Source organism: Hemitrygon akajei, chromosome 9 (genome assembly GCF_048418815.1).
Source record: "Hemitrygon akajei chromosome 9, sHemAka1.3, whole genome shotgun sequence".
Classification (NCBI taxonomy): Eukaryota; Metazoa; Chordata; class Chondrichthyes; order Myliobatiformes; family Dasyatidae; genus Hemitrygon; species Hemitrygon akajei.
The window spans coordinates 138,708,275-138,730,882 of NC_133132.1; the positions used below are offsets into that span (position 1 = coordinate 138,708,275).

General features: G+C 42.7%; 1 protein-coding gene across 4 annotated transcripts in view; it reads right to left on the reverse strand.

Moving 5' to 3' along the window:
* The window catches only part of LOC140733570 (dystrobrevin beta), a 494,877-nt gene that overhangs the window by 456,744 nt on the left and 15,525 nt on the right, over nt 1–22,608 (reverse strand). The window contains exon 1 of one of the 4 annotated variants that reach the window (XM_073057086.1): nt 5,419–5,437. The exons of the other annotated variants lie outside the window; for them this stretch is intronic. The gene's annotated coding sequence lies outside the window, so the exon portion shown is untranslated. Of the gene's footprint in view, nt 1–5,418; nt 5,438–22,608 lie in introns of those variants that run through there. 4 annotated transcript variants of the gene reach the window in all.

Genomic DNA, 22,608 nt, shown 5'->3' on the forward strand with positions numbered 1-22,608 from the left:
CTAGCAGGCAAGTTCAATAGAGCAGTTAGGGAGGGTTTAAACTAATTTGGCAGAGGGCTGAGGAGAGGGAAAAGAAAAGTAAGTCAAAGATAGCAGGCAACAGAGATGATGGGAAGGGCAGGCTGGAGATGAAGCACAATAACAGCCAGTGGGATGATTTACAACAGAAAGAAACAAATACTGGACTGAATGTTATATTTGAAGGCACACAGCATTAAGATATAAGATGGACAATCTTGAAATTCAGCTACAAATTGGCAAGTATGACGTTGTGGCCATCTCTGAAACTTGGCTAAAGGATGGCTGCCATTGGAAGCTGAATGTCCAAGGATATACAGTGTATCAGAAAGATAGGTTAGTAGGCAGAGGGGGTGGTGTGGCCCTGTGTACAAGAAATAATATTAAATCATTAGAATGACATATGATTGGAAGGTGTAGAGTCTCTATGGGTTGAGTTAAGAAATGACAAGGGTAAAAGGACCCTAATGGCAGTTGTATACAGGCCTCTAAACAGCAGCTGGGACATAGATTACAAATTACAGCAGGCGATTGAAAGGGTGTGACAGAAGGGCAATGTCATGATAATCGTTGGGGATTTTAACATGAAAGTGGACTGGGAAACCCAGGCCAATACTGAACCTCAAGAGAGAGAACTTGTAGAATGTTTAAAGGATGGCTTTTTAGAACAGCTTGTTGTTGAGCCCACTAGGGGATCGACTGTGATGGATTGGGTGCTGTGCAATGATCTGGAGGTGATAAGAGAGCTTAAGGTTAAGGAACCCTTGGATAACAGTGATCATAATATGATAGAGTTTATTTTGAAATTTGAAAAGGAGAAACTAAATTCCAATGTGTCAGTATTTCAGTGAAATAAAGAAAATTACAATGGCATGAGAGGGGAACTGACCAAAATTGACTGGAAAGGGACACCAGCAGGAAGGACAGCAGGGTAACAATGGCTGGAGTTTCTGCGAAAAATCAGGGAAGTGTAATACAGAAATATTCCAAAATTTTCGAATGGAAGAACAACACTCTGTGGCTGACAAGTGAAGTTAGAGCCAAAGTAAAAGGAGAGGGCATACAAGGAAGCCAAAGTTAGTGGGAAGATAGAGGAATGGGAAGCTTTTAAAAACTTGAAGGAAACTAAGAAGGTCATTCGGAAGGAAAAGACTAATTATGAGAAGAAGCTGGCGACAAATATCAAAGAAGATACTAAAAGCTTTTTTAAGCCTTTAGGATAAAAGAGAGTAGAGGGTCGATATAGGACCAACAGAAAATGACGCTGGAGATATTGTAATGAGACACACAGAGATAGCAGAGGAACTGAATGCATATTTTGCATCAGTCTTCACAGTGGAAGACATCCCAGTTTCTGGACATTCGACAGTGTCAGGGAAGTGAAGTATGTGCAGTGAAAATTACAATTGAGAAGGTGCTCAGGAGGCTTAATGGTCTGAGAGTGAATAAATCTCCTGGACCTGATGGAATGCACCCTTGGGTTCTTAAGAAAGTAGCTGGAGAGATTGTGGAGGCATTAACAATGATCTTTCAAGAATCAATAGATTCTGGCATTGTACTGGATGATTGGAAAATTGCAAATGTTACTCTGCTATTTAAGAAGGGTGGGAGGCAGCAGAAAGGAAACTATAGACCTGTTAGCCTGACATCAGTGGTTAGGAAGTTGTTGGAATCGATTGTTAGGGATGAGAGCAGCTCAGCCAGCATGGTTTCCTGAAAGGAAAATCCTGCCTGACTAATTTACTGCAATTCTTTGAGGAAATTACAAGCAGTATAGACAAAGGAGATGCAGTAGAGGTGGTGTACTTGGATTTTCAGAAAACCCTTTGACAAAGTGCCACACATAAAGCTGCTTAGCAAGATAGGAGCCCATGGAATTTACAGGGAAGATACTAGCATGGGTGGAGCATTGGCTGGTTGGCAGAAGACAGAGAGTGGGAATAAAGGGATCCTATTCTGGCTGGCTGCCGGTTACCAGTGGAGTTCCACAGGGGTCGGTGTTGGGACCGCTGCTTTTAACGATGTACGTCAATGATTTGGACTATGGGATTAATGGATTTGTAGCTAAATTTCCAATGATACAAAGATAGGTGGAGGAGCGGGTAGTTTTGAGGAAACAGAGAGACTGCAGAGAGACTTAGATAGTTTAGGGGAATGGGCAAAGAAGTGGCAAATGAAATACAATGTTGGAAAATGTATGGTCATGCACTTTGGTGGAAGAAATAAACGGGCATACTATTATTTAGATGGGGAGAGAATTCAAAATGCAGAGGTGCAGAGACTTGGGAGTCCTTCTGAAGGATACCCTAAAGATTAACCTCCAGGTTGATCCGGTTATGAAGAAGGCAAATGCAATGCTGGCATTCATTTCTAGAGGTATAGAATGTAAGAGCAGGGATGTGATGTTGAGGCTCTATAAGGCACTCGTGAGACCACACGGAGTACTGTGTGCAGTTTTGGGCTCCTTATTTTAGAAAGGATATACCGACATTGGAGAGGGTTCAGAGAAGATTCACAAGAATGATTCCAGGAATGAAAGAGTTATTGTATGAGGAATGTCTGGCAGCTCTTGGGCTGTATTCCCTGGAGTTCAGGAGAATGAGGTGGGATCTCACAGAAACATTCCAAATGTTAAAAGGCCCGAATCGATTAGATATGGCAAAGTTATTTCCCATGATAGGGGAGTCTGAGACAAGAGGGCACGACTTCAGGATTGAAGGATATCCATTTAGAACAGCGATGTGGAGAAATTACTTTAGTCAGAGGGTGGTAAATCTGTGGAATTTTTTGCTGCAAGCAGCTGTGGAGGCCAAGTCATTGGGTGTATTTAAGGCAGAGGTAGATATGTTCTTGATTAGCCAGGGCATCAAAGGGTATGGGTTGAAAGCAGGGGAGTGGGGATGACTGGAAGAATTGGATCAGCCCATGATTGAATGGCGGAGCAGACTCAATGGGCCGAATGTTTACTTCTGCTCCTATGTCTTATAAACAGTCTTTCTCACTTTAAACCTCTGCCCTCTGGTTTCACACACCCCTACCATGGGAAATAAGTTCTTGCTAGACATCCTCTCTATGCCCCTCATAATTGTATATACCTCTATCATGTCACCTGTCAGTCTCCCTCACTCAAGCAAAAATATTTACTCTCTCCTTCTATCTCAAGCTCTCCAGCCAAAGCAACATCATTGACTCCTGTCCAGCTTATTGTTTTGAAAAGTCAGGTTGTTATGTTGCAGATGTTTGTGGCTGATGCATATCAAACAACACTAAATTATAGCAAGTGATTTTCCAATCATATGTCAAGTCTTAGCCAAGTCCTGGTTTGAAACTGTATGCTTTTGTAAGAGTTGTTTGATCTGATTGGTTGAGTATTAGCGACTCCGATGTTACAGCCATTTGGAAAAGGAAATTTACACTTACAGATTTCACAAAACACTTTACAAAATTTTGAACCATGGAATAAAATTGACTCTCATTAAACAGGAAGTAAATATACACAGTATTTCTTCAGACACACATAACTGGATGCATACACAGAATACTCAGCTTTGCATTTTGAGAAACGGTGATATGGTTTTTTGTAAAGAAACATAATTCAACCCAGCCCTCTTATAAACCACGGGACACCTGCAGTGGCACTCCCAGTTTACACAGAGCCAAGTTGGATTTGCCTTGCTAAAGAGGGTATATAATTGCTTATGTAACAGGTATTCTTATGACAGGCATACTGAGAAATGCCTGCAGCAAACCAAGGTTGTTTACTTAGTATTACAAAACACACTAAAAACTGGGAAGGGCTGACCCACTGCACATATCCTATGGATTTATATGCTAGCAACACACAAAATGCTGGTGGAACACAGCAGGCCAGGCAGCATCTTTTGGAAGAAGCACTGTCGACGTTTCGGGCCAAGACCCTTCGTCAGGAATTTATATGCTGCATCATTTGCACCAAGACTTCTGCAATAGTGAAAAAATAAATAATTATGGTGCACAAACAAAAAAAAAGCAGCAATTTTATTCACAAACAAATAACCAATGCAAGTTTATCAATTCCAGCTAATGCTGCTATTCACCAATAATGCTATAAGCTTTTTCACAAAAATGGCTCAACCTTCTTTCTTGCTACTGTAGAAAAAAAGTCTTATTCAAAACAATGAAATAGAGATGATTTATCAAATACTCCAAGCAAAGAATGACAACAACTTGGGTCAGAAAAGTTCTTTAACTCAGCCTGAGTACAGAATACCAGAATAAAAATCTGTACGACTGCCCACATGAAATGAATTGGGCACCCTTGTCAAGTTGCAACTGGACACAAAATGAAAGGACAAAAAGCTGGACTTGAAAGTTAAATGAATGCTCCTCTTCAGATACACATCAGACAGCCAGTGAGGCGTAGCTGAAAATACTTTTATCTCCATCCTGGTTTTCAAACTATAGGAAAAAAATAGACACAGAGCTCTGAGTAATAAAAATATCTGAGCCATCTCCTGTTAGGTGTTGCATTTGAAACAAGGACAGAAGTTGGGGAAAAAAAAAATTGTGTACAGTTCTGGTCACCGAATTATAGGAAAGATATCAATAAATTAGAGAGAGTGCAGAGACGATTTACTAGGATGTTACCTGAGTTTCAGCACTTAAGTTACAGAGAAAGGTTGAACAAGTTAGGTCTCTATTCATTGGAGCGTAGAAGGTTGAGGGGGGATTTGATCGAGGTATTTAAAATGTTGAGAGGGATAGATAGAGTTGACGTGAATAGGCTGTTTCCATTGAGAGTAGGGGAGATTCAAACGAGAGGACATGATTTGAGAGTTAGGGGGCAAAAGTTTAAGGGAAACACGAGGGGGTATTTCTTTACTCAGAGAGTGATAGCTGTGTGGAATGAGCTTCCTGTAGAAGTAGTAGAGGCCAGTTCAGTTGTGTCATTTAAGGTAAAATTGGATAGGTATATGGACAGGAAAGGAGTGGAGGGTTATGGGCTGAGTGCGGGTAGGTGGGACTAGGTGAGATTAAGAGTTCGGCACGGACTAGGAGGGCCGGAATGGCCTGTTTCCATGCTGTGATTGTTATATATGGTTATATGAATAGGTCATTCCAAGATCACCCTTGTTACTTAAAGAAAGCCAATGGTGAACTTGTAGCACAAATAAAGGAATCAGTGCTTCTTAACAAAGTCAATAAGCTTTGCAGAGATGCACTTGCTGTGTATGTTACAGCACAGTCTGCTTATTTTCTGAAAGCTATTGACCTGTATTATACCTCATCTTCTCCAGATTTCTGCAGATGCACTGTGGTGAACATTCTAACCGGCTGCATCACAGCCTGGTACTGAGGATTGAATAATGCTACAGAGGATTGTAGGCACATGGACACAAGTCTGCCCACCATCGAGGATACCTTCAAAAGTTGGTGCCTCAGGAAGCCGGCATCCATCATTAAGTTCCCTCGTCATCCAGGCCATGTGGACTCCCCGCAACCACAAGTTGGAATGATCTAGCAAAGAAAAGCCACAGCAGTCAGGTTTCTGGCACTGAGTCTGGCTCTGTGGCTCAGAAGGGAATGGGAAGAAGAGGGAAGCTGTAGTGCTAGGGGACGCGTTCGTTAGGGGAACAGAAAGGAGGCTCTGTGGACGAGAACGAGAACCTACGTGCAAAGGTCAGGGCCATCTTAGAAAGAGTCCACAGCATTCCTAAATGGGAGGGGGAGCAGCCAGAGGTCATGGTCCAGGTCTGTACCAATGTCATTTGTAGGAGGGGGTACGAGGTCCTGCAATGCAACTCAGGAAGATAAGTGCCAAGTTAAAGGACGAGACCTCCAGGGATGTGATCTCAGGATTGCTACCTGTGCCACGTGCTAGTGAGGCCAGAAGCAGGAAGATCATTAGTTTAACATATGGCTAAGGAACTGGTGCAGGAAAGTGGGCTTCAGTTCATTGAGCTCTTCTCCAGCAAAGGTGGGACCAAACAGAAGGGATGGTTTGCACCTGGACTGAAAGCAAAGTAACATCCCAGCAGGCATGCATGGGGTGGCGGGGGCTATTTAAACTAGAGTTGCAGGCGACCAGAGTATGCAGCAGACAGCAGAGTGGTTGTGGAGAAAGATATTGTTAAGCCTACATACCAAGTCAGGAATCAAAATGTTCAGCATGGTAGGATTAATGTTCTGTCTGTGTATATTTCAATGCAAAGAGTATTGTCAGAAATGGGTGGTGGGTTGGAGATACATCTCTATTAAAGGAGGTGTAAGGCAATCCTTCCCTCCGCTCACCTGTAGGTCACCCTTAGGCAATTATAGCACCTGCTTAGTCCCCCAAACAGGGTCATGTGAAGCCACGGGAGCAGGTGGTGGGTCGTCGCATAAGCAGCCAGTGCACATGACAAGAACTGGTTTTTGTGACCACTGAAGCCAGGCAGGCAATCTCCGTAGAATATTAATAACGGCTAGGGTCACCTGTCTTGTAAAGACAAGAAGGCAACGGCAAAGCACTTCTATAAAAACATTTGCCAAGAACTGTCACAGTCAAAGACCATGATTGTTCACACCATACGACATGACGATAATGGTGGTAGGAGAAACGGATGAGCTTAGGGCGTCGATCCACATGCAGAATTATGACACTGTAGCCATTAGTGAGACTTGGTTGCAGAAGGGGCAGGACTGGCAGCTCAACGTCCTAGGGTTTTGCTGATTTAGACATGACAGAGCAGGAGGTGTGCAATTACAAGCTAGGGAAAATGTCACGGTAGTGCTCAGTCAGGACAGACTGGAGAGCTCATCCAATGAGGCTTTATGGTATAGCCACTATTATGTTCTATAATTCTAAACATTAAACTAATTGAAACAAAGACATGCAAGTCCGAAATGCAGGTCAAGCTTCAAGTTTACTTTAAGAAAGACATGCACATATCATGTGGCAATATGATGACATGTGCAATTGATGTAATTTTAATACAACCCATAATTATTTAAATGAAACAAACTATATATCTGTAACTCCTTGAAAATTGCATCACAGGTAAATAGGGTCATAAAGAAAGCTTTGGCACACTGGCCTTCATAAATCAATATACTGAGTACATGAGCTGGGATGTTATGTTGAAATTGTATACAAGATTGGTGAGGCCTAGTTTGGAGTACTGTGTCCACTTTTGGTCACTGACCTACAGGGAAACATAATTATGATTGAAAGAGAAAATTTACGAGAATGTTGCAAGACTTGAGGACCAGAGTTATAGGGAAAGGTTGAATAGGTTAGGACTTTGTTCCCTGGAATGTAGAAAATCGAATGGAGTTTTGAAGAAAGTATACAAAATTATGAGGGCTACAGATAGGGTAAATGCTAGCAGGTTTTTTCCATTGACGTTGGGTGGGAACTTCTTCACTCAGAGGGTGGTGAGAGTGCGGAATGAGGTGCCAGTCCAAGTTGTGAAAGCTTTTTCAATTTCAACATTTAAGAAAAATTTGGATATATACATGGATGGGCAGGATATTTAGGGCTATGGTCCGGGTGCAAACAGATGGGACCAGACAGATTAAATTGTTTGGCATGGACTAGATGGGCCAAAAGGCCTGCTTCTGTGCTGTAGTTTTCTATGACTATCCTTACTTCCCACAAGGTACAAGAGCTTGAAGACTCACACTCAAGGATTTACCAAAGGAACAGCTTTTTCCCTCTGCCATCAGATTCCTGAATGGTCCATGAACACTGCCTCATTCTTTTGCTCTCCTTTTGCTCTATTTATTGTTTTAACACAGCAAATTTTTGTTGTATTGCAATGTACTGTTGCAACAAGATTCATGACATACTGTATGTCAGTGATAATAACCAGGATTCCGATTCCATAGCTGTCCTTGGTTACTTTACCTGCTTTCAAGTACATTTTGATATGCGATGGAGGGCTGATATATGATAGATGACATTCCAAAAGCTGCTTGTGAAACTCAACTAAGAATGAGTAACCACAAGAAGAATTACATGAGGGGAATTTTCACTCCTTTAGCACATCTTTCTGAATTACTCTGGACAGATATTGAAATTGACACTGAAGCAGGGATAGGGGAAGAAAAACAATCATAAGCCTTTCTTTTAAGCCTGAATCTATTCGGGGTTGGCACAGCAGCTTGGCAGCTGGTGCAATAGCTTCACAATGCCAGTGATCACGAATCAGGGGTTCAATTCCTGTCGCTGCCTGCAAGAAGCTGGCACTTTCTTCCTGTAATTGCATGGGTTTCTTCCTAGTGCTCTGGTTTGCTCCCAAATTCCAATTATTTACAGTTAGGGTCAGTGAGTGGTGGGCATGCTATTTTGATGCAGGAAGAATGGCGACACTTGCCAGCTGCCCAACGCAATCCTCCGATTGTGTTGGGTGTTAACACAAAACAACAGATTTCACTGTATTCTTTAATAGACATGTGACAAATAAAGCCAATCTTTAAATCTTTAATGCAAAAAGCCAGAAAGGAGGCATTAGTTTAGGTCCAAGAGAGAAAGTGAACAAAGTTTCAAATGTTCAAAGTTCAAAGTAAAATTTTCTTTGGTCAACAACAGAGAGAAAATTGTTGGTTTCAACCTATCAGAAAGTATTGAAGTTGCAAGGAATGTTCCCGAAGCTAATTGACTTTCCAGTTTTCAAAGCTCGGAGCAGGTGTTTATTGAAATGGAGAAGCAGCTAGCCACCACAGAGAAAGTTTAATTTTTACAGACAAGCCCTCGAGAGAATTTGCTCAGCAAAAAGTAAAAAAACTTTAATACTCTCTTGGTAGAGTTGAGCTGTCAATTATTTTGTGATTTTACAGAGTACAGAGTTCTATAAAAGCAAAAAACAGTGGAAGTGCTGATGTGATGGTCTTGGGTCTGCTGACCGTGAAGTTCCAAACTCAACTGAAGATCTTAAACCCTATTCAATACAAACAACACACACACACAAAATGCTGGTGGAACACAGCAGGTCAGGCAGCATCAATAGGGAGAAGCACTGTCGACGTTTCGGGCCAAGACCCTTCGTTAGGACTAACTGAAGAGAAAGATACTAAGAGATTTGAAAGTAGTGGGGGGGGGGGGGGGGAGGAGGGGGAAATGCAAAATGATAGGAGAAGACCGGAGGGGGTGGGATGAAGCTAAGAGCTGGAAAGGTGATTGGCGAAAGTGATACAGAGCTGGAGAAGGGAAAGGATCATGGGACGGGAGGCCTTGGGAGAAAGAAAGGGGGATAGGGTTCCCCTTGTCCTCACCACCCACCCCACCAGCCTCCAGGTCCAACGTATAATTCTCCGTAACTTCCGCCACCTCCAACAGGTTCCCACTACCAAGCACATCTTTCCCTCCCCTGCCTTTCTGCTTTCCGCAGGGATCGTTCCCTATGTGACTCCCTTGTCCACTCGTCCACCCCATCCCTTCCCACCGATCTCCCTCCTGGCACTTATCCTTGTAAGCAGAACAAGTGCTACACCTGCCCTTACACTTCCTCCCTCACCAGCATTCAGGGCCCCAGACAGTCCTTCCAGGTGAGGCGACACTTCACCTGTGAGTCGGCTGGTGTGGTATACTGTGTCCGGTGCTCCTGGTGTGGCCTTTTATATAATGGTGAGACCACAGCTTTTTCCAAATTCAAATCTTGTTCTAACAGTCTTTCTCAGACCATTATCCAGAATGCCACAAACTATCCTGTCTTTAATGAGAGAGTCTGTAAGCTCTGCAAACTCACATCTTTTACTGAGATTTCTCAATTCCGTAACAAATTGACCAGCTTTCTGCTTGTATGTAAAAGAATCTGTACCATTCATACTGATGCACCATCAATAACTCTCGGAGATGTGGGTTAAGGTAGGCTTTTATTGGCTGGAAGAAAGCACAAGCAGCAAGGGACCATCACACAACATCCTGGAGACTGAGGAAGGAGCAGTGTCTCCAATCACCTTTATACCGGGGTCTGTGGGAGGAGCCACAGGAGCAGTCAGCAGTGGGGGCGTGTCCAGACAGGTATATGTAGTTCACCACATTCACCCCCCCTTTGTTTTAAAAGAGAGTCCCCATAGGGCGAAGTTTCTTACAAGTACATTTACAGGTTAAGTCTATCAGGTGGTCGAATCTGTCGCTGCGATCTACGTAGCACCGGCTGTGATTGCACAGGTGCCGGTGGTGATTGCACCGGAGACGGAGGTTGTGCTGATTCCGGCCTGACTGGAGGTGTCAGCCCACTAGGCGTCAGTGATCCCTCATGCGTGTGCGAGGCGCCCGGTATGGGAATGTCGTGAGGAGTCTGTGTAGGGCTGGGTGTGCGCGGTGTCAGGTGGGTATACACCTCGGTGGGTACAGGGTTCATAGTTACCGTGGAGTGTTCGGGGTAGTGGTCTGCTGCTCCTGTGGGCGCCAGGTCGCGTACGGGGACCGTGTCCTCCCACCCATCAGGTAAGACCACGTAGGCATACTGGGGGTTCGCATCAAATACTAAATTTGTGTATATTTACAAAATACAATTAAGTTGGTCAGTAAAACTATTGAAAATCTTTTCTTTGTACTTTTGTCAGTTAAATAAAGGTTCACGTGAATTAACATAACACAGATTTTTTGTTTTTATTGCATTTTGGAAAATATCCCAACTTTTCTGGAAATGGGGTTTGTATTATCTTGACTATGAGTTTGAGATATTCAGTAGCAAAATCAGAAGACTCAGTGTTCTGCCGTGTCAGTCCATGGCCTCCTCCTGTGCCAAGATAAGGCCACCCACATAGCGGAGGAGCAACGCCTTGTATTCCGTCTGCATAGCCTCCAACCTGATGACATGAATATTGATTTCTCCATCTGTTTTTAAAAAAATCTCTCCTCACCTTCTATTCTCCACTCTGGGCTCTTACCTCTTCTCACCAGCCTATCACCTCCTTCTCGGTTCCCTCGTCCTTACTTCCTTTTCTCCTCTGGTCCACTCTCATCAGATTCCTTCCTCTCCAGCCCTTTTTACCTTTCCTACCCATCAGGCTTCATCTATCACCTTCTAGCTAGTCTCCCTCCCCTCCCCCAACTTTTTACTCCATCATCTTTATTTCCAGACCTGAAGGAGGATCTTGGCCTGAAATGGTGACTGTTTATTCATTTCCATAGATGCTACCTGACCTGCAGAGATCCTCTAGCATTTTGTGTGTGCTGCTCTGGATTTCCTGTATCTGCAGATTTTCTCTTCTTTATCATATGCTGGCTCCTGCTTGTTACTTTTTCAAAGCACTACCCTTTCATTGATAGGGTCTACAGCTTAGTACTGAACACATAAATGTTGATTGTACCAACACCAGCTGGAAAATGACTAAATGACATATTACAAACAAGAAAAAATCTGCAGATGCTGGTAATCTACGTAATACACCGACTCTCATAGCTACCTGGACACTGATGTCTACTATGAACCCACAGACTCTCACAGCTACATGGACTATACCTCTTCCCACCCTGTAACTCGTAAAAACACCATCCCCTTCTTTCAATTCCTCTGTCTCCGCTGCATCTGCTTTCAGGATGAGGCTTTTCATTCTAGAACGAAGGAGATGTCCTCCTTTTTCAAATAAAAGGGCTTCCATTCCTCCACCATCAATGTTGCCCTCAACTGCATCTCTTCCATTTCACGCAGGTCTGCTTTCACCCCATCCTCCCGCTATCCTACCAGGGATAGGGTTCCCCTTGTCCTCACCTACCACCCCACCAGCCTCTGCATCCAGCACATAATTCTCTGAAATTTCCGCCATCTCCAACAGGATCCACCAAGTTCATCTGTCCCTCCCTCTCACTTACTGCTTTCCACAGGGATCACTCCCTACATGACTCCCTTGCCTATTCATCCCTCTCCACTGATCTCCCTCTTGGCACTTATCCTTGCAAACAGAACAAGTGCTACACCTGCCCCTACACCTCCCCCCTCACTACCATCCAGGGCCCTAAACTGTCCTTCCAGGTGAGGTGACACTTCACCTGTGAGTCTGCTGGGGCCATATAATGTGTCCGGTGCTCCTGATGTGACCTCCTGTGGATCGATGAGACATGACATAGATTAGGAGATTGCTTCGCTGAGCACTCAAGCTCCATCCGCCAGAAAAAGTGGATCTCCCAGTGGCCACCCATTTTAATTCCACTTCCCATTCGATATGTCTGTCCATGGCCTTCTCCACTGTCATGATGAGGCCACACTCAGGTTGGAGGAACACCTTATATTCCATCTGGGTCACCTCCAACCTGATGACATGAACACTGATTTCTTGAACTTCCAGTAATGCCACCCACCCCCCCCTCACCATTTCCCATTCCCTTTTTCCTCTCTCACCTTATCTCCTTGCCCACCTATCACCTCCTTCTCGTGCTCTTCCCCCATTTTCTTTCTTCCATGGCCTTCTGTCTCTTTCACCAATCAACTCCCCAGCTCTTTACTTCATCCCTCCCCCTTCAGGTTTCACCTATCACATTGTGTTTCTCTCTCCCCTCCCCCATCTTTTAAATCTATTCCTCAGCTTTTTCTCTCCAGTCCTGCCAAAGGGTCTTGGCCCAAAACGTCGACTGTATTCATTTCCCGAAATGCTGCTTGGCCTGCTGAGTTCCTCCAGCGTTTTGTGTGTTGCTTGGATTTCCAGCATCTGCAGATTTTCTCGTTTGTTATAAACACAAAATGCTGGAGGTACTCAACAGGCCAGGCAGAATCTGTGGAAAAGAATAAACAGTTGACGTTTCAGGCCGAGACCCTTCATCAGTCTACTGAGTTCCTCCAGTATTTTGTGTATTAAAATGACATAACACCATGTACAACCGATAAAGTCACAAAATTCAGTCCAAGAGTTAGTTCAATTTCCTGTTGGCCTTTTTTTTTAACCAGATTCGGTCGTACCAACCGTTAAGCTCACCACAAATCCAAACAAACAATCCAAAACAGATCCAGTTGTTTCGTCTCAATGATCTTTTGTTGCCAAGGTCCTGATTGCAAGTTATCATTGTTGATCTCTCCAGTTACGAATCTTTCTCCTCCGTCATCCTCGCCCACCTTAAAACCAAGCTTCAATAACCTGTCCAAATATCTCCTTCCACAAACGCATTTCAAATTTTGTAGTGGAACCACCATTGTACATTTTTATACAATAGAGACAATAACAGCTAGAAGTTGGTGTTTTCTGTCTACTCCATGTAACCATTAAACTTATAAATCAATTGATAATTTATATTCTTAAGGCCATTAAAAAGAAAACTACACTGATATTATTTCACCTCGTGCATAATTATTACATCAGTAAATAAGTTCTTCACTGGCATAAACTTTTTTCAATAAACATAATTAAATGCCCAAGTTGAACAGGAACTTTCAAAATTAAATCCACTGATCTAGAAATGCAGGTTGGTTTGGTGATATAACCCTTCCAATGCCTTGTTTTACATGCAAAATCACACATGCATGGGTCAAAGTCAGCATTTTTAATCAAGTTCTGCAGCAACAAAACAGATCTCTGCCCTTGTTATTGGATCTATAACCAATACGTCTCCAAGTAAAATATCAACATCTTGCAAACTGCAATCTAAATGTCAATATTCATTTGACAATTTGACCATACGAGTCATTTTAGCATTCACAGAAAATGCTGCTACTCCATCAATTTGTTTTCATTTGAATTTAGTCATGGACTAGCATGCCTTTTTGGCCTGCTTTCCACAAAGTGACAGACTGAAATATGATCATCTTAAATCTGTGACAGCTAAGCTGTGCCCTACTTCAGAGAACCTACAAGTGAGGGTGACTCCACCAAAGAATTTTGACATGATGCCAGGGTACTAGTTTACATTGTAAGCTCCCAGCTCAGTGGTGCTGTTCTTTGGAACTGTCAGAAAGCCAAGAGTTCCTGACACAGATCAAGCAGATACACTCAGAACCACTGGCAGTGTTCATTAAGCACAAGTTTGCAGTGGCTTATCTGTGAAAATAAGCTTAGTTCAATTTCTTGCTTTCTCTAAGCATTCTCTCATTCTAATTTCACTGCTCTCTTTAAAGTGTGCTAAATTGAAATAAAGTAAAACATACTTTCTCAAGTACATCTACATACTTTGCCATTAATTTTTATATGATCTGATCTAGAGACAGAGCGCAGAATAGGCCCTTCTAGCTGCACCACCCAGCGACCCCCACTTTAACCCTAGCCAAATCATGGGACAATTTACAATGACCAATTCACCTAACAACTGGCACATCTTTCGTTGTGGGAAGAAACCAGAGCACCAGAGAAAACCCACGCATTCCATGGGGCAGACGTACAAACTGCTGACAGAAAATGCTGGAATTGAACTCCTAACTCTGATGGTCCGAGCTGTAATAGCACCACGCTACCGTGGCACTGTGGGTGCTGACGAACAACATCCATTGCAAATAGAAAACCGTGTTAAATATACCTACCCGCTTTCAAAATCAATTCAAAAAAAGATACACATCGTTGTCAAACACAGTGAAAGAAATCCAATCACCCAAGTTAAAAAGTTTTATATCCAAATATGGTATTGTTTGCATTACAGCTGCTTTTGAGATAGGGATAAAACTAGCACGTAGATTTGAGCTTGAGACAAAGCTGAAGATCACTAGAGTCAGATGTCTGTGATAATAAACCTGAGTATGTTGCAAAATTTGCCAAGGATGTATAAGTATTTTAACGGGAGAAAAAGGGGGCTGTTTCATATATAGATATTAAAAAAGGTTGACGGTGACTGGATAGAACTGTTTATCACTTAGTTCATCATGTGCCTCACTGACTCTGCGCTGTCACTCTCTAGTTTTCACTGATATAACAAAGTTTTATTTACAATGTCCCCAACCCTAGGTATGGGTTTCCCCAACTTAAAACAGTGAAGAAAAGATGCTATGCTGACGATCTTGCATTGTAGTGATTTTATTATTATGCTTTTTAACAATCTAACCACAGCCCCTAGCACTTTCTATCCAGGGAATTAATCTTTCCTATTTTTAGCTGCACCTTCGTTTTCTTTTGTGTACACCTACAGCCAATGATGTACACTTTCCATGACCAAATCAATTTGCATGCTTCAGTAAACTTGCCCAATACAACTGATGCAGCTAACTCTAATACTGCACAGGGAGGAAGGTTAATGTAGGGCACTCCAGAGCGAAGGAAACAGGCGTGGCTGCATATTAAAGAGCAATTAAATTGAAGGATGGCTAATGAAGCAAAATTTTATTCAAGTCAGAGACCTTCAGAGCTTATAGATCCGGAGGACATTTAAAGAGATAGACGCTCACTTGGAAACAAGAATGGGCATTTTTAAATCAAGCAGTGAAAAAAAAAGTTGAATTGATAGTGTTAGCAATTTACATCAGTATGTATTTGTAAACAGAATTATAAATTCACTCAGTCATTTGGCCTCTTCATTCCCTCGATAAGCCTGAAATACACATAGCAGATCACACTCCAAACAAGCTTCACATAATTTTGCATCATGTTCTATAATTATTACTTCAACATAATAGTCTTTATAATAACAAAAATATCATACGTTTTCTGTATCACCATCTTCCTGCCATCACTTGTATGAACAAATTCACTTACGCAAGATTAAACACAGAGTCCAGATCACCAAAGTCTTCATATGGCTACTTACACTCTATTGACCTCCACTGGACCAGGACTGAGAGGGTCAACAGTATTCTTCCAGTGCACCTTAACCTTGGCTTATTTACTGACCACCTTGTTACTGTGATTTGCAGACCTGTTTCATAGGCCTATGGTTACCTCTGCAAGAATTTCCATGATTAATAATTTCAGTACTAGATTTGGTTGCAATGCGTGACTCCTAGCAAAACAATCATATACCAACTGTTTGACTCCTGAAAAATTAGTACCATGAGCTTATGTTTCCCAAAGAATATCCTCAGTAGGCTCTTTATTCCTCTGAAAGCGTGCTCTCCATGAATATTATACACTAATTACAAACTTCTTCTGGAGTTATCCTGTCCTAGACCTCTGTCTTGCCACATTATTTCCCATTGGCTTTTGGCTCAATGTTGCAGGAATTCCTTTAGTTTATGTTCTTCGTGTAATGTCCCTGCCCTCTTCGAAGTTGGTTTCATGTTTCACTGATCAGCCCTCCTTCCTTTCACATTTGATGGACTGTCATCAAATTCCACCAGTGAGGGTCCTGGTGTTGGGAAGTGCACATGTCCTCTTCAGGAAAGCTACTCTCACCCTGGGCTGTACCTCCCCTCACTAGTTGTTTCATGTTACACAGCTATCTCATTGGCACAACAGGGTTGCAGCCTGCAGCTCCAATGGAACCTCCTCAGCACCTCCCAAACCCACCTGACCAATGATATCCTTAGTCAGGGTCAGTGAATTCCCAAAGTGAGAGGGGCTTTTGAATTTCTTCAGGGCCAAAGAAAGTGGACCTTCAAAACGCCTTAAAGGACTTGAATCATTCCACCCCTCTCCACCACCACCCACCCCCCCCCCCCCCCCGCTGTGATCTCCGTCGCACACTCACAGCTGACAGCTAGAAGAGGCAAGTGGACTCTCCATTTCTTTGAGACCAGGAAGTTCATAAGCCCCATAACTTGGGACATTCACTCTCCAAATGTGCCAAAATTGTTTCACTCTTATTCTAATGAAAATGGAGATGGTATTTCAAATATGTCTTGGTCCACAACACGTCTTGCTGCTCACATTTACAGTTACTTCCTCAATCAGCAAGATGACCAACAAAGAACTCCCTTTCTCACACTGTTCAGCTATCCAACAGATACCAATTAGCACTTCTGTTTTCACTTGATTGCTAGTTGATCCACTGTGATTGATACCCAGCAAGACTGTTCCAGAAACGAGTCTCCTTGTATCTAAGCTGTACAGAGAGTCCAAATTTACTGGCAGCAACATTCTATCTAGGACATTCACCTGACTATTTTCAATGGCTCTCATAACACCCACGGGCAAAGACACGCACATTTCACACCCTCGTTCTGAGGCCTTTCACCACTGCACTCAAGTGCACCCACTTGAAGCGTCTGCTTTATCTGGCAACAAAGGTGCCCTAAACCACCTCTCAATCGCCTGCACCTGGGAATTATGCCCTGATCAAAACCGCCTCATATTTTAAGTGCCGTTTACGTACAGGTGGTCATCTTATATACCACCATGAACATTATGTCCATCGGATTAGATAGTTTTCCGAGTCTCTCATCCATCAGCATACCCCCACAACATTCAATCTAAACAAAACGTGAAATAGCATCTTTTTGATGTTTCTTTTGCCTGGCAACATCTTAATGCCATAAGATATTAGGCCATTTGGCCCATTGAGTCTGCTCCACCATTTCCTCATGGCTGATCCATTTTCCCTCTCAGCCCCAATCTCCTGCCTTCTCCCCGTATCCCTTCATGCCCTGACCATTCAAGAATCTATCAACCTCTGCCTTAAATAAAAGACTTGGCCTCCACAGCCTCCTGTGGCAACAAATTCCACAGAACAAATTCCTCTTCACCAATCTAAAAGGACACCCCTCTATTCTGAGACTGGTGTCCTCTGGTCCTACACTCTTCCACCATAGGAAAGAGTCTTTTTTTCTATTTTCTTGATTCCTGTTTGCACATGCTCTCTGGATTGTCACTGTGTTGTCAACTCAGGGTATAGCACATGCAAACATTTCACGCCTGTTGCCTCTCCCACCAGCAACATCTGTATCTTCCTCTTGTTGCCCATTACTGAGTTCCTCTGTTACCCGTCACCTCCTGGGAGTTTGAAAGTACTGTTCATTCTCTGGGATTTTTCCATGCATTTCTCACAAAAGTTGAAGATGAGATCACTTTCATTAATTATTTCACAAGATGATCAATGATAAAGTGTTGAAACTGATTACTTCAGCAATTGAATTGATAAATGTATTGAAAATGTTCCTCCTCCTTTCCCCTCACATTTTCACTCTTGAAGTGATTCCACACATCTCCTTCTCACTTACTATTTACCAATCAGAATCAGGTTTATTATCACCGGCATGCATCATGAAATTTGTTAATTTAGTAGCAGCAGTTCAATGCAATACATGATAGAGAATAGAAGACAATAAAATAATAATAAGTAAATAAAACAATTACTGTATAGTATATTAAATAGATTAAAATTCATGCAAAAAAACATTAATATATATTAAAAAAGTGAGGTGGTGCCCAAGGGTTCAATGTCCATTTAGGAATCGGATGGCAGTGGGGAAGAAGCTGTTCCTGAATCGCTGAGTGCGTGCCTTCAGGCTTCTGTATCTCCTACCTGATGGTAACTGTGAGAAAAGGGCATGCCCTGGGTGCTGGAGGTCCTTAATAATGGACACTGCCTTTCTGAGACACCACTTCTTCAAGATGTCCTGGGTACTTTGTAGGCTAGTACCCAAGATGGAGCTGACTAGATTTACAACCCTCTGCAGCTTCTTTTGGTCCTGTGCAGTAAACCACCACTCCCCCATATACCAGCCAGTCATGTAGCCTATCAGAATGCCTATCTGATCTATACAGGTTTTTGAGTGTATTTGTTCACATACGAAATCTCTTCAAACTCCTAATGAAGTATATTCACTGTCTTGCCTTCTTTATAACTGCAACAATATGTTGGGACCAGGTTAGATCCTCCGAGATCTTGACACCCAGGAACTTGAAACTGCTCACACTCTCCACTTCTGATTCCTCTATGAAGATTGGTCTGTGTACCTTAGTCTTACCCTTCCTGAAGTCCACAATCAGCTCTTTCATCTTACTGACGTTAAGTGCCAGGTTGTTGCTGGGACACCACTCCACTAGTTAGCAGATCTCACTCCTTTACGCTCTCTCGTCTCCATCTGAGATTCTACCAACAATAGTTGTATCATTAACAAATTTATAGATGGTACTTCAGCTATGCCTCGCCACACAGTCATGGGTATAGAGAGAGTAGGGCAGTGGGCTAAGCACACACCCGAGGTGTACCAGTGTTAATTGTCAGCGAGGAGATGTTATCACCAATCCACACAGATTGTGGTCTTCTGGTTAAGAAGTCGAGGATTCAATTGCAGAGGAGGTACAGAGGCCCAGGTTCTGCAACTTCTCAAACAGCATTGTGGGAATGATAGTATTAAATGCTGAGCTATAGTCGATGAACAGCATCTTGACATAGGTGTTTGTGTTGTCCAGGTGGTCTGAAGTCGTGTGAAGAGCCACTGAGATTGCATCTGCTGTTGGCCTTTTGTGGTGATAGGCAAATTGCAGTGGGTCCAGGTCCTTGCTGAGGCAGGAGTTTATTCTAGTCATGACCAACCTCTCAAAGCATTTCATCACTGTCGATGTGAGTGCCACCAGGCGATAGTTATTAAGGCAGCTCACATTATTCTTCTTAGGCACTGGTATAATTTTTTACCACTGGTATTTTTGAAGCAAGTGGGAACTTCCACCTATAGCAGTGAGAGGCTGAAAATATCCTTGAATACTCCACTAGTTGGTTGGCACAGGTTTTCAGAGCCTTACCAGATATCCCATCAGAACTTTCTGCCTTGCGAGTGTTCACTCTCTTTAAAGGCCGAACATCAGCCTCTGAGACAGCGATCACAGGGTCACCGGGTTCAGCAGAGATCTTCACAGCTGTAGTTATATTCTCCCTTTCAAACGGACATAGAAGGCATTGAGTTCATCTGGTAGTGAAGCAGTGTTGCCATTCATGCTATTGGGTTTTGTTTTGTAGGAAATGATGTCTTGCAAACCCTGCCAGAGTTGTCGTACATCTGATGTCACCTCCAACCTCATTCAAAATAGTCTCTTCACCCTTGAAATTGCCCTCCGCAAATCATCTCTGATTTTCTGGTACAGGCCTGGGTCACCAGACTAGAATGCTATAGATCCAGAAATCAGGTCAGTAATGTTGGTCTCATTTTTCATTGTGATCCCAAAAGCATTGCCATCCTTGCTACACTGCTGTCAGATTGCACTTGTGGAACAGTGGAAACTGAATTGAAAAGATACAGTGAATGGTTTCTGATGAACTGCTCCTGCAAATTCCAGCCCACAAGGTCCAGAAGCACAAAGGTTTCAGAATGGTGCTCGCTGGCTCCACCAAGTGGCAAGAACCAGGAGCTGAAATCCAGAGTACACAAGTCCTTTACAAATTCAAAGAAAAGTTCAAGTACATTATCAAAGTATGTATACTATAAACAATCTTGAAATTTGTCTTCTTACAGGCAGCACAAAAACAAAGAAACCCAATAGAACCTATTAAGAAAAAAGACAGTCAAACACCTAATGTGCAAGAAAACATGCTAACAATAAAAAGTAAACAAATAACACTCAGAATTAAAGTTTACAAAAGTGAGTCCACAACCACAATAGCCAGTTTATCCAGGAGTTTGTTACTTGCAGGCCACAGCGTCAGTTCAGTGCAAAGACGTGTAAACGTTGTGGAGCAACAAGCTCAACAGTGGATATCCTTTGCCTCCGGCCCTGACACCTGAACTACCCCCCCCCCCCCCACCAAAAAAAAAATTGGGCCCCATGCTTAAATCAGCCAAACAACAGCTCATTCCCCGCTCTTGGACCTGGCCCTGTCCCTTTGATTCGGCCCCAAGTCAGCTTTATCAATGGCCAAACCAATACGATACTCATTTTTGGAACCGGCTCCGCCACGTCGATAATCACTGAATATAGTCTGTAGCGAGATGGTACATGGAATATTGTGCACTGTTTAGCTCTCCTTAGCTAGCGATGTGTATACTATATGAGTGCACTGAAGACTCCATAGACCACTTCCAGTGATGGTGAGTTTGCTGTACGAGGTGAGATCAAGTAGACAGCCATTGTGTGGCCATGTGTTCAGAAAAACGAAGGAACTCACACTGAAGCATGCCAAAGCAGTAAAGGGTTTTTCAGGCTAGATGCAGGGATTTGCCTGGCTGTGAAGTCTAGAATCTGAGGCCATTGTTAAGGGATAGGCTGCTTAACACTGCAATAAAGAGAAGTTTATTTAGTCATCGGTATTCACCAAGGAGAAGTACGTGGAAGAAAGCAACATCATTATGAAACATGCACATTTGCAAGCATACTTCAAGATAAAGGGGATAACGTTTGGACTCTTTTAAAAAAAACATCAAGGTGGATAAGTCCCCAGAGATTGATATGATGGATATATCTCCCAGGTTATTGCGAGAAGCAAGAGATGTGATTGGCAAGCAGCTAGCTGAATGTTACCCTACTTTTAAGCTATCTACTTGCTCTGGGTCATTATTCAATAATAGATCAAACATCACAGTTTTCATTGTTAGAGTACCAAAATACTTTTCAAAAAGGATGTTCACTATACACTGGGAGAAACATCATTCCTCTTATACAATCTTCAATTGATGCCCCATTGACATCAATTTGACAATCAACAGCTGGAGGTGTTGATTATTCTCATTTCCAAAACATTGAGGAACTTAAAAGCCTTTATGAAATGCTTTCTATACCAGTGAGAACTAACCCAAATGCTTTCAGAGTTTTCTTCTAACTATAATCTATTATGTCTTGTTCAAGGACATCAATTTTCTGGATTATTTGTGGTCATTATTTATGGCAATGATATGTTGTGCGTGAGTTACATGAAACGCTTTCTTAGGAATGCAACAATCAGATATCCTCACCACTCAGGCCATGCTCTCTTCTCACTGCTACCATCAGGTAGAAAGTACAAATGCTTCAGGAGTTACACCACCAGCTTCAAGAACAGTTACTACCCCTTAACCGTAAGGCTCTTGAACAAGAGGATAGCTGCACTAATATCCACAACCAATTACCTCACTTTAATGACTCTTTATCTTAAGAGTCTGACTACTCTTGGGTCAAGAGTGGTGGATAACTTTATTGAGTAATATGGGCTGAATCACCTACACGAAGACAAAGGAGTTGGTGGTGGACTTCAGGAAGATGAAAGCATCATGCATTCCCATCTCCATCAAGGGAATGAAAGTGGAAGTCATCTGGGACTACAAATATCTGGGAACTCACCTGGACAATAAATTGGACTGGACTAAAAATACAAGAGCTCTGTACAAGAAGGGACAGAGCTGACTACTTCCTGAGGAGGCTCCAGTCATTCAACATCTGCAATACTATGCTGCAGATGTTCTACAACTCAGTAGTGGCCAGTATTTTAAGACTACGCTGTAGTCTTTTGAGGCAGCAGAGCAAGAGCAGCTGACGCCAAGAAGATCGGTAAACTCGTCAGGAAGGCTGGTTCCGTTCTGGGTGTGGAACCGGATTCTGCGGTGGTTGCATCGGAGAGGAGGACGCTGCAGAAGTTACGGAGCATCATGGACAAGCCATCTCAGCCCCTCCATGACATACTGGACAAGCAGAGAAGCATGTTTAGTAACAGACTGTTTCCACTGAGGTACACCACTGAATGCCGCAGGAGATCCTTTCTGCCTGTGGCTATAGGACTCTGCAGCTCCTCCTCCTTAAAAATACAAGTATATGATTTCATTGCACAGCTGTATTTTGCACTATTACTTTTTAATGCACATTTTGTATTCTTTTTCATACCTCAATGCTTACATTTTGTATTTTAAAGTATATATTTCTGACTGAACA